The following is a 12,979-nucleotide window of genomic DNA, read 5'->3' as shown; positions in this document are numbered from 1 at the left end:
TCCAGCCCTCTCTCCAAGGAAAAACTACTAACAGTACCAGGAATGGAACTCGGGTCCTCTTCGCGGCAGTCAGATGTGATGACAACTCAGCTACATTCCATCACACAGGAAAAATAGATGACCTATTTTAATAACTGCCTCTGAGTCACTTGACTCACAGTTAGTGTTGCCTTTAAGACGAATGCAGCATTTGCTGGTGGGCTGTAACCTGGGTACTTCAGTGCTTGTCATTACCAGGCAGCGAACAGTCTGTAAGCATCTCGTTTATGCTGTACCTTGGAGAAAGGCAGCGTCTGTGAGCAATGGTGGATAAGCAGGGTTAGGTCTGAGTCTATGGCATTAGTAGCGATATATCCCACTGACTTCCAACTAAAACTAAAAAACTAAACTCCTCCCGAACAGGCCATAAAGACCCAACGGTACCGACCAGCCGCCGTGTCATCCTCAACCCACAGGCGTCACTGGATGCGGATATGGAGGGGCATGTGATCAGCACACCGCTCTCCCGGCCATAATGTCAGTTTCCGAGACCGGAGCCGCTACTTCTCAATGAACTAGTTCCTCAGCTTGCCTCACAGGGGCTGAGTGCAGTCCGCTTGCCAACAGCGCTCTGCGGTCCGGATGGTCACCCATCCAATTGCTAGCCCAGCCCGACAGCGCTTAACTTCGGTGATCTGGCGGGAACCGGTGTTACCACTGCGGTAAGGCCGTTTGCCCCACTGACTTCTCGTTCTGCAAAATTTGCTTTCTCTGTGTGTGTGTTTATTGACCAACTCAGATTCTATGTCATGACAATCAAATTAGTTGCTAACAACTTTCGTTGTTGTTTGATTCCCTCCTTACCATAAATGTCACTTTTTGAAAGCATTCCTGTAAAATCTTGTGTCATGTTTAGTTTAACCTATATCTGCAATACACCTGCATATGTCTATCCTGTGAAGTCGTAAATATTGTCAAATCCTTCATCTGCCGTCTTGACGGACAAACGAAAACATATGCTGGGTGCCCATCTGGTCTTTCTGGCTACTATAATAGTGCTTGGCGGTCCTACTGGAATGTAAGTATCTATTGAAAACCTTTCCTTCTGTCCCTGGCTTGGCATGCTCTTGCACTCAACTGTCATAATTTTTCTTGGTCCATTTGCAATCCATTTGGCTATCTAAATCTTCTGCTAATTTCCATTTCATTTTGTTTGCGGTTACAATTTTCTTCTACTCCAGTCTGTTACCTGACCATTCGTTTACTTTCCTGTAGCTCCAAGTAAATCCCGGCATGCGTTTCCCCACTGTTCAACGACCAACCCTCAGTTCCTCGATAGTTTTTGCATTTAGGGTCAATATCGCACATCTCTAAGTCAAAACTCTTTAAGTAAACAGATTTTAAGCTCTGTTGCAGACTCGTTAGTGCATTATTTATTTTGAAAACTGGATTTAGTTTACCAAAACCACTCAAAATTGTTTTTTGTCATCTGTTTATTTATTTTCCTTTCCAACCATTAATGGTCTTCAAATGCCCCAAATCAAAAAACTCTTCAAATCATGCTGTGATTTCTTGATTAATTTTTACAATTTTCTTTTTGTTGTGTTGGTTATATATTATTTTTGGCTTTCTGGTCTTCTATCAAATTTTCTCAATTAAGCTATACAAATGGTTGTTGCCATTCATCTGCACTAGATGCAAACAGTATGATGTAATCAGCAAAACAAAGGTGAGATTCAGGAATATTACATTAACAAGAACACATTATTTTGTTTCTCCGAAATTTGTTCCTGGGTTGCTGTGAGTACAACACCTACCACTGCCCCAGCCCCAACATACACATCCACTTGCCTCCATTAACAATTTACGATTTTTTGAGGCCTCAGGATGTGATCTGTCAACTGATCCGTTCTTTCAGACAAGCTGTACCGTAATTTTCCTTTCTTCCCAACTTGGCTCAGTACCTCTTCGTTAGTTATTTGTCAGATGTTCGAGTGGGGCGAAAACAAGACTAGCTGTAAGTTACACAATGGGCTCTTGTTCGAATTTTCATAACCAGACGAAGAGTGGGAAATGGACAAATGGGGTATCAAACTGGCCTGCGTGAGGTCTAGTCTAGTTTCGGTTAAAACTGTTTATTTGCTTCTAAGTCAACAGAGAAATGAAGAAAAACTTAATTCGTGATATGAGGGAAAATTTTTGTACGGATTTTCATAGAAGAACTAAAAGCTAAAAATTGATATTTGAAGTATCAATTTGACCGGCTTAAGGTCTAGTTTTGCAAAGAAATTATTTAATTGCTTGTAACTAAACAGGGTAATTAAGAAAAATTTAGTAAGTGATCGAGGGAAAACGGCTTAATCGATTTTTATCGGAATCTTGAAAGCTAAACAAAGAGTGGGAAATGCGTCGATGGAATATCAGACTTATCAGCATGAGGTCGAGTTATGCAAGAAACCTCTGATTGCTTGAAAGTAGTGAGGGTAATTAAGAAAACCCTAATTAGTGGTTTGAGGGAAAATTTTTGTCCGAACTTTCATAGCCAGACGAAGAGGGGGGATGGACAAATGGGATACCGAATTTCTTACTTCCATACAAATAACTTCACAAAACATTTGACGATTTTTTTTTCAATTGTTTTATCCTGTCTATCTAACCATCAGCATTCTTCTATAACACCACATTTTAAAAGTCTCTATTCTCTTTTTGTCTGAACTGTTTCCCAAACACGTTTAACTTCCACACAAGGCTATGCTCCCCACATGTATTTAAATTTATATTTGATGTTTATAACTTACTTCATTTGAGAAATATTTTTCTTTCTGGTGGCCAGCTGAATTTTATACCTTCGCTATTGCAGACATCATCATTTATTTCCGTCAATTACTTTTTGTGTCTTATTTCCTAATCTAGTTCCCTAAACATCGATTGATTTAATTCACCTACATTCGTTACCTTTGTTTGACTTTTGTTGACATTCATTTATATTTCCTTTCCCAGACGTTATCCATTCCGATGACCTCATCTTCCAAGTCGTTTTCTGTTTCTAATAGAACTGCAATGGCATCGGCTGATCTCAAAGGTTTTATTTTTTCCTCCTCAAGTTCTATTCCTTTAGCCACTTCCTGTTTGCTTTTTTTTTTTTACTGCTTGCTGAGTGTACACATTGAATAATATCGGAAATAGACTACAAATCTGTCTCCTCCACTTTCATGTCATTTGACTATTACAACTTCAGTCTCATTTTTGTACAAGATGTGGATAACCTTTAGCTTCCTATAATTTATCGCAGCTATCGTCAGAATTACAAAGAGTGCATTCCAGTCAACATTACCAAAAGCTTCCTTTAAATTCACAAATGCTATAAGCGTCGGTTTGCCTTTCCTCGTTCGGTATTCTAAAGGTAAGTCACAGGGTCTGTATCCTTAACTATTTGAATAATTTCTAATTGAAAGACAAACTTTTGTATTTGTGGAGGATGCTGGCTTTGTGTTTATCTTGGTTATGATAATGCGTTTAGAATGCTGTTCGTATTAGTTCACTCACATTCCTATCTTCTATTGTTAAATCTATTCCTACATCGCCTCTGATTTTGTGTTGATAATCTTACACTCTCCTGACCGGAAGTATCGTTATTTCTGCCATCAGACTTTACTGATTCGCACTAAATCTATTTTCAACTTCTCACAGTAACGCAGGGCGTCTCTGTTACGGTGCCTATCCGCCTTGCAGAGTTCTGTCCTGACTGTGAACTAGGACAGAGTCATAGACAACTTCAAAGAAGAAGATACACTGAATAAAGCCCCCAAATACAGTTACTAGAAGCTCATTTAACCAGTTGCTGGGATAACACTGAAAAGAATGGTAAAGGTTGCTTAAAATGTGCAGGCTATTGGACTAGCCGTCTCGGTTCGGTTAACGGGAGATAATCACACACAATAAATGCAGAAATGTAAGATAAAATCAAAGTAATCAAGAGCGGGAGTCTGTCAAATGGGCTATGGTATTCTATTTAGTAATCAAGTTATCTCATTGAATGAACAACAAAATATATAAACAGTTTGCTCGTTGAAAATCAACAGCCTTTCCTAAATTTCTGACGCTTCAGCATTCAGATACTCTTCTACTGTATGGATTAATGACGATGCTATCGTTTTGAGTAAAACATTCCAAAGGCAAAGTAAGCCTGAATTTGCATATCTGGGTGATGACTTCTCAGGATGGTGTTACCATCGAGAAAAACAAATCTGGCGTACTACTAGTCGGATAGTGGAATGCTAGATCCCTTATTCGATTACGTAGGCTAAATGATTTCAAAAGATAAATAATTTAAAATGATAAATTGGATACTGAGAGGCTGCACCATTAAGGGTGAAACATCCCCTTAGAAAAATTAATTAATTACTGTGCTGATAAACCCCTTACGTTATTTGATTTTCAAACAGCTGAGCAAAACCGAACGTACTCAGACATTTCTCTCTTTACTTTCATCACTAAACTGACACACAATATTTTTAGCGCAACGCAATCTGACGTTCAATAATCCCTACAAAAGAATGGCCCTGGCTAACAATAACCTATACCTTTCATGAATCACTTACGTCACAAAAATCTTCATTACTCGAACTACTGCAATACAGCGAGCGCCAATACTGCCAGCTAAATAAAAGATTCTAACTACTGAAGTCACTAACTACTGATAGGTATAATTAGCAAATAACAGATTTTGATAGAGAACAAACAATGTATTTGCCTTAATAGTGTTCAAAAGTCATAATATATATATATGTTCATGACATCCAGCCTTACAAATTTACTGTCTCTGATGGACACACGTCCAGATCATCCGCTCTCAAAACTCCGCCATCTCTCTCCCCACGTCCACCACTACTGGCGGCTCACCTCCAACTGCGCAACGCTACTCGCTGTTCACATCCAACTGCCCAACACTAGAATATTCCAACAATGCAAACCAGCCACAGACTGAACACAGCACAGTCAGTGATTTTCAGCAGAGCGCTACGTGACGTTACCAACATAAAAACCTAAACAGCCTACTTACAAGGGATGGCACAAGAAACTTTGGAATTAATTCTGGCTACAGAAAATGAAGCATTTGAGCTTAAGACAGAAATGTCGGTAACTAATGTGAGCTGGCCGCTGTGGCCGAGTGGTTCTAGGCACTACAGTCTGGAACCGCGCGACCGCTACGGTCGCAGGTTCGAATCCTGCCTCGGGCATGGGTGTGTGTGATGTCGTTAGGTTAGTCAGGTTTAAGTAGTTCTAAGTTCTAGGGGACTGATGACCTCAGAAGTTAAGTCCCATAGTGGTCAGAGCCATTTGAATCATTTTTTTTTTTTGAACTAATAAGATTGAAAATTGGCATATCAGTTTTATGTATGACGCAAGGGTGAGAGATGGAAAAGAAATATTGATGATTTTTGCGAGTAGGTATCCAGTTGTATTAAGAAATTACTAATTACCGGCAAAAGGGCGATTTCCGTTCAAACTCTTTGTAGAACGTTGGAATAATTTACCTGCTGAGGCATACGTGAATGGTGAAGGAAACGCCAGTACCTGGTAGCTTGCTGACCTAGAGTGGTCCTTCCAGAACTGCTGTGGAAGACACAGCTACATTCGCCTTAAAGAGTAGTTTGTGAGTTGATTGTGTTAATTGGAAATGGAAAGCGAACAGTTGTTCTCCTTCCCTCTTTTTTTTTTTTTTTTTTTTTTTTTGGACCTCCACGAAGAAGCCAAGATGCATGCACACGACAGGTACAATCGGCCTTTGGACTGCGTTGACCAACAACTAAGGCATCACGTTGTAGCAGCACATGATGTGTAAGAAAAATAATGACACTGTCAACACTGTGAACGACCTGGCAACACGGTGTTGTTTTACTTGTGTACACCGGTGTGTTCATCCTTTCCAGACTTTCAGTCCGAGTTTCATCTTCGTACAGTCATCACATGATTTTTGAGAGCGCGATCAGTGAAGTTGTGTTTTTATTGTGTGTTACGAAAATGGAACAGTGGAATTTAGAGCAACGTTAAGCCATCAGCTTTTGTGTTAAACTTCGATAATTCGCGAGTGCGACTTTTGAAAAGTTGAAGCTGACCTATGGGGAACATTCCTTATCAAGAGCACAAGGTTTTCGCTGGAACGAATCATTTCTTGGAAGGCCGAGACCACACTGAAAATGAACCTCGCTTAGGGAGGCCTTTAACTTCAAAAACCGACGAAAACGTCGAAAGAGTGCGTGCTCTTGTGAGGTCGGACCGACGTTTAACTATAAGTGATGATGGGGGATCTGTTAAACACTTCCACCGCACATCAAATTTTGAGCGAAGATTTGCACGTTGCAGACAAGTGGATGCTGAGTGATGACAACACCCCATGTCACAAGGCCCCTTCCATCATGGAATTTTTGTCCTCAAAAGCCATTCTTGCTGTTCCACAACCCCCCTATTCACCTAATATGAATCCCAAAATTGAAAAATGTCTTAAAAGGATGCCATTTTGAGACTTCAAAACAACGTGACGACGTGTTAAAGGCCCTAGCAGTTCCCACACACCTAGTAGTAGCACGTCCTTCGGAATATTAACAGTTGTGGTTTCCCGTTGCTTTCAGACGGTTGCATTAACAATTTAGCAGAATCATGTTGACTGCAGCGACGTAATAGGCATATTTACTACAATATATTAAATAGCCTACCTGGAAAACGTTGCTTGCCAATGTAGATTACACATAAGGAAATAAGAATTTCACTTATCATCTAGCGTACATCGCTAACTGAAAACATAACAAATACAAAGCGATTCATAGGCTAGTAACTTACCTCGGAAGTCCTTCCTTCACTTTCACTGTTCTTCTATAGTAGAATGTCTCATATCGGAAACAGTTAATACCGAGAAGTAATGTACAGTGAGGAGCGTAACCTGACAATACGATGAGCGAATGCGTAAATTCAGTAAGCCTCTTAAAGTCAGTCTTAGTAATTTATGTGAATGACCCATATCGAGTTGGGAAGTAGCAAAGTACAAAGATTTTTTGACGTTGTAGTAACACGCTGTAACGATACAGGTGTGTACTCTTGAGAACCGGTATCTTCAGGGTACTTCTTGCGTTGTTTATTTACGGTTGGATTCTTGGATAAGTCATCTTCTGCTGTGTTCAAAGCAAACGACTCATCTGAGAAAATTGAAGAAAATTATCGTTGATTGCCACAGATTGCGCGGTAGGTTCAACTATTTAGCTGCTCCCGCCTGGGGAATGCAATTAATTATTTGTAGCGTTCGAACTGAGAAGAGGGAACACCAGAAAGGAAGAACATTAAATGAACTAATTGAGACTCTCGAGAATTAATGCGCCATAATAAGGCAAAGTGGCATCTACCCCGTATAAGGTAGTTTCGCAGCACCATTGAAAAGGAGAGATGTAATAAGTTCAGAAAAACTGTAACTTAATCTTGAATGCAGTCAATTACATACACTTCGTGAGAAATTGCTTCGCAAGCACAATCTAAAATACTGGAGACTGGAGCGCCTGCAAACAAAGAACGAGAGAACGAAAGGGTATTTACTGGGACTGTAATTATCATGCGTAAAGTAGAAAAAAGGTAAGAAACTTTCATTCTTACAAGCAATTTTTCCAGATTCTACCTGATTTACAACTGTGTTCTACTACTTGCCTTTGAACGGAGAAAAGAAGAAAGCTGGTGGCATTACTGACAATCGGCCACTGGAAACAAAAGTAGCGTACGGAGACCCTAGTGGATTTTTAAATTATGACAATTATAATTTCAAGAACATCCTCCGATGAACGAGTAACGCTTCAACAGGATGAAACATACCCTCCTTCTGACGTAATTACTGAACGGTCAGACTTAGAACGAACCGTGAAAATTTTTACTTCAGCATTAATCTCTCTGAACAAACGCATCTAAATTTACAGGAATATTGTTCATTGTTAAGAGGAGAGCAAAAGTAATTATGAAGCAGCATTACAGCAGCAGTTTGTTTTAATGTATATGAACCACGAAAATTATTTTTAGCCCTGCTAACGTTATCAAATTGTTTTTGTATAATCGACAAATACAAGGTAGATTTCTCTCTGATATTGTAGGTATTTCTTGATTTTTGAACTGAGAGTAAATATATTATCTGTACATATTCTGAAAAAAGGGCCTAACAAAAGTCCTAAACATATGTACAATGATTCGGAAAATGCTAGTACCGGTACTGAAAATGAATATTTTAAATGGAAAATCAGTTCAAGAACGGGACAAGGCAGCAATTCATTGTACATACTTTTAATTCTTATGTAGATTATATGTTAGGGCAATCAATGATGAAGATTAATTAAACATTGCTTTGTAGCACATTTATGATGACAGTTTCGTTTACAGGTTCGTTTGACAACTATAGTGTCCAGTCATAATATTTCGATATTGGGATTCACAAGGTCATAACGTATTAGGTGTAAAATTGTAACGTGAAATTAATAGACTGGACAAAATTCGTTAAATTTTGTCGGATATAATTTAGCTTCCTAAGAAAACTGAACATTGGAACTAAAATGTGAAAATTCAGTTACGTTGGGTGCACTCTTTTCGTAGATATCAGAAATAAAGTAAATACAGGAAGTTGATGAAAGTTTGCAGTTTACAGCATAATGGTGACTCATGTTGCAATGTTCGAAAGTGAAGACTGGATTCGAATGAAAAGAAAAACAATGACGATTACAAATATGATATGCCTGAGATGAATGGCAGGGTACATGAGAAGGGATAGGATAAATCTAAAATTTTCAAGTAAAAAGCGTAAGAGTTTACATACAGTGTTATATAATAGGTAAAACATACAGATAGAATAGACAACATTCATGTTAGTGGAAGTGTATAGGAACAATGCCATCAGTAAAAAAAAAATGACAATCGTAACAGGGTACACTACTTGAGATATGATGAAACAAGAAGATGAAGACTAAGAAAAGAAACAAAACATCGACATGATGCAGGAATTTAGGTTCACCAGTTTGCAACGAAATTAACCTACCTACTGACTTTATTCAATTTCTTTAGGGCATTTGTCTTAAAGTAGTTTTGAAACACCAAAAAAATTAAATTGAAAATAATAAAAACGACATTTCACTCGTCTTTGCAACGGTCCTCTTCATTCGCCGTGAACTGTACGCCGTTCCCAATTACGAGAAATGGCACCAAATATAATTTTGCAATTGGACGTAGCTATTCCGTACTGAGGATCCAATATTAGATTTCACTAATTATAATTTTCGACTTAATTGAAAATGTTGAGACAGCATTAGTCCACCATATCACAGACTTTACTCGCCTGAAGTTACAGTGAGCAATACGATCAAAGGGACACAGTTTTAAAACACCGTAACTGTCTCCCATTGCAACACAGAAGTTTGAAATTTGACTCAAAGGTGCCTCCAACCTTCCATTGCAATGGTCAGAGTACAGAATTCCAAGTGAGGTGTAACGCGGATTAATGATGTCACATTGGCACCAACTTTCACAATTCTGCCCAACGGCCCCGTGAACGTGTCGCGCGATGGGAAGACCGTCACTCACCCCCTTTTACCCCCATTTCAGCCCTTCTTTTGTCGCCTCTGTGACGGAGGGCAAAAACGCATTGCCCAGCGTTGAAATTTTATTCCTTGGGGCGTTGGTTCGCACACATTTCGCTGTCGAAAACGGTAGTCTGCCACCCCCCCCCCACCCCCACTCTCCCTTCCACCGAACGGTTCAACCCTTCTCTAAGGACATCGTTTGCCTTTGATTTGATTCCAAATTAAATGCCAGAATTTGAACGGTTTCTTTAACGCCATGTGACTAGGAAATGGATGGTGATTTTTATCGAAATTTGTCCCAAAATGCGATTTTCTTTTTAAATGGATCACGATAAAATTAGAAATTAGTTGTTTCTCACTTTGCAGTGTCTTACTGCAGGCAAGATGCAGTCAAATCCACTTAAAATGCGAGGTCTGCAGTCCATTCCTGAGTTCTAATTTTCGATTCTGCACTTCTTTTTCCTTCATAAATTCAACAATAGGGTGCTTTTAATCGAAAAAGCGTTTCAGGTGTGGCCCTTGTTTTAACCAACGTACTTTGCAGTAGTTCTGTAGATAAGATGAGTTGGCAAAGGTCATGGGATACTTCCTAAAATCGCATCGGACCACCTTTTGTCCGACGTAGTGTAACAACTCGACGCGGCATGGACTCGATAAGTCCTTGGAAGTCCCCTGCAGAAATACTGAGCTACGTTCCGTCTATAGCCGTCCATAATTGCGAAAGTGTTGCCTGTACCGGAGTTTGCGCACAAACTGACCTTTCGATTATGTCCCATAAATGTTCGATGGGATTCATATCTTGCGTTATACGTGGCGAAATCATTCGCTCGAACTGTCCAGAATGTTCTTCAAGCCAATCACGAACAATTGTGGCCCGGTGACATGGCGCATTGTCATCCATAAAAGTCCATCGTTATTTGGGAAAATGAAGTCGATGAATGGCTGCAAATGGACTCCAGGTTGCCGAACATAACCATTTCCAGCCAATGATCGGTTCTGTTGGACCATAGGTCCCAGTTCATTCCATGTAAACACAGCCCACACCATTGAGGAACAACCACCAGCTTGCACAGTGCCTTGTTGACAACTTGGGTCCACGGCTTCGTGGGGTCTGTGCCACACTCGAACACTACCATCACCTCGTACCTATTGAAATCGGGAGTCATATGACCAGGCCACGGTTTTCCAGTCGTCTAGGGTTCAACGGATACTGTTACGAGCCCGGTAAAGGCACTGCAGCCGATGTTGTGCTGTTAGTTGTAGTATCATTGCCACAGATACTACTACAACGCCGCGCCAACACAAGGTTTGGCAGCCCGTCGTCTGCCGAGCACAGCGCACTCTAGCGGACTGTGCAGCTCGACGGAACTGGAGTGTGCCTCGTTCACTTCTTAGCTATATGTCAACCTAGGCAGACGCACTTTCATAATCAGTAATGTTTGCATTCTCTGAGGAGGGACCATCAGGCTTAGTCCCTGAGAATATGTTGTATTAGTACATTGTATTCCATGTTTCGAGCTGCAGTCCTATAAACTACTGAAGATAAGTAATGTTCATTGTACTATGTGTTTCTTGAATAATAATCCTTCGCTCTAACAGTGTGCCGTATCGCATATTATTGCAACCCGGACTCCTTCAGCTCCTATCAACTCGGCCTCCTACTTATTTGCATTTAGTAACGAGCTGAAAACACCCACGAGTTTTGTGCCACTAAACAATGAGACACAAAATTAGCGAAGGCACTCGCGTCGGTCGTCTGCTGCCATAGCTCATTTACGCCAAATTTCGCCGCACTGTCCAAAGGGACACGTCCGTCGTACGTCCCACATTGATTTCTGCGATGATTTCAAGCAGTGTTTCATTCCTGTTAGCACTAACAGCTCTACGCAAACGCCACTGCTCTAGGTCGTTAAGTGAAGGCCATCGGCTACCACGTTGTCCGTGGCGAAAGGCGATGACTGAATTTTTGTATTCTCGGCATACACTTGACACTGTGGATCACTGAATATTGAATTCGCTAACGATTCCCGAAATGGAATGTCCCATGCGTCTAGCTCCAACTACCTTCCGCGTTAAAAGTCTGTTAATTCCCGTCGTACTGCCGTAATCTCCTCGGAAACCTTTTGACATGAGTTGCCTGAGTAAAAATGACAGCTCTGTTTTTTTCCCTTTATTGTTATTTTCAAACCTTGACATAAAACATACATTAAACAGGAAGACATGAAAACAAACATACACGGAGGATAAAAACAGGAGACATACAGATTAAAATAAAGGAAGGCGTTCACGGACGCACTGGTTGTATAAAAAAGTTCAGCACTATACACAGACGGAGACACAGAGTGGCACACGTGAACGTAAGAGCACTGTAGGAGAGACACTGATGAACTAATGAGACGAGAAACACTAGCGCAGTGGCGGTGAAGTTCGGCGCGCTGAAACATACTGTTCGCACGAAAAAGCCGGGGGCCTGTCATAGGGAAGAGGGGAGTGTAGGAGGAACGGGGGGAGGATCCTAGCGAGTGAGAAGAAGGGAGGGGGAGGGGAGACAGCTCCGTCAATGCAATGCCTTTTTATACGCTGTTTACGCACTACTACAGCCATCTGTATTTGTGCATATCGCTATCCTGTCACTGTCACCCCAGCGTATACAGAGCCTCCATACTCTTCGTTCAGTTTCATCGAAAACTTTTGCAACAGACAGTGGAATAATCTGTGCAATTTCAGAAATTTAACTATTCGTACCATAAATTTCTTCACGTGCTCCATGCTTGGAAATTTAACACGAAGTGTTTCTTGATGTACATAACAATGAATCCCGTCTAGCGCTGGTTGTAATTTTTTGCTCTTTCATTCTCATTTAAATCTTTAAATTGTTCCTGCATGGTATTCTAATATCGTTTCATAGCAGATTTGCAGTACCCGTCGATTATGCGACCACGTAATAGATACGGAGAATCTCACCCCTCTCTTATGTCACTCCCATTGAGTTTTAAAGGCTTGTGACGACAGATCACTAGACTGCCTCTCTTTCTGCAAACATGCACTGGATCTGCGAACGTCCTCTATACGACGAACAAATAGTGAAGGGGTAACAACTCGAACACCCCAGTTATGCTACATTGAAAAGCGTTCTGCCGCGCGGAAAAATGACACACTGCAGTACTTAATGAAATGTCACCCTGTACCGAGAACTACCTCGATTTCTTGCAAAGATAGGAGATTGTGAAATTGTAGCCTACAAGCAGGCTTTTCTGCCCTTGAATGGCATTTCTGCAACTCTAACTGGTCGTCTTATTTCTCTGCTTACTGAAGGAGTATTTTCTCCTACTGACAAACGGGATGGTAGGAGAGAAATCTGATGTAAGGGTGATGATGTAAAAGGGCGAATGACAGAGCAC

At 40.7% G+C, this 12,979-nt stretch overlaps 1 pseudogene; it reads right to left on the bottom strand.

Moving 5' to 3' along the window:
* Positions 1-597: 597 nt before the first annotated feature.
* On the bottom strand, positions 598-715 carry LOC126419776 (5S ribosomal RNA; annotated as a pseudogene).
* Positions 716-12,979: the final 12,264 nt, after the last annotated feature.

Source organism: Schistocerca serialis, chromosome 1, assembly GCF_023864345.2.
Source record: "Schistocerca serialis cubense isolate TAMUIC-IGC-003099 chromosome 1, iqSchSeri2.2, whole genome shotgun sequence".
Classification (NCBI taxonomy): domain Eukaryota; kingdom Metazoa; phylum Arthropoda; class Insecta; order Orthoptera; family Acrididae; genus Schistocerca; species Schistocerca serialis.
The sequence above is the reverse complement of the archived record's forward strand: the minus strand, read 5'-3'. Positions and strand labels throughout refer to the sequence as shown.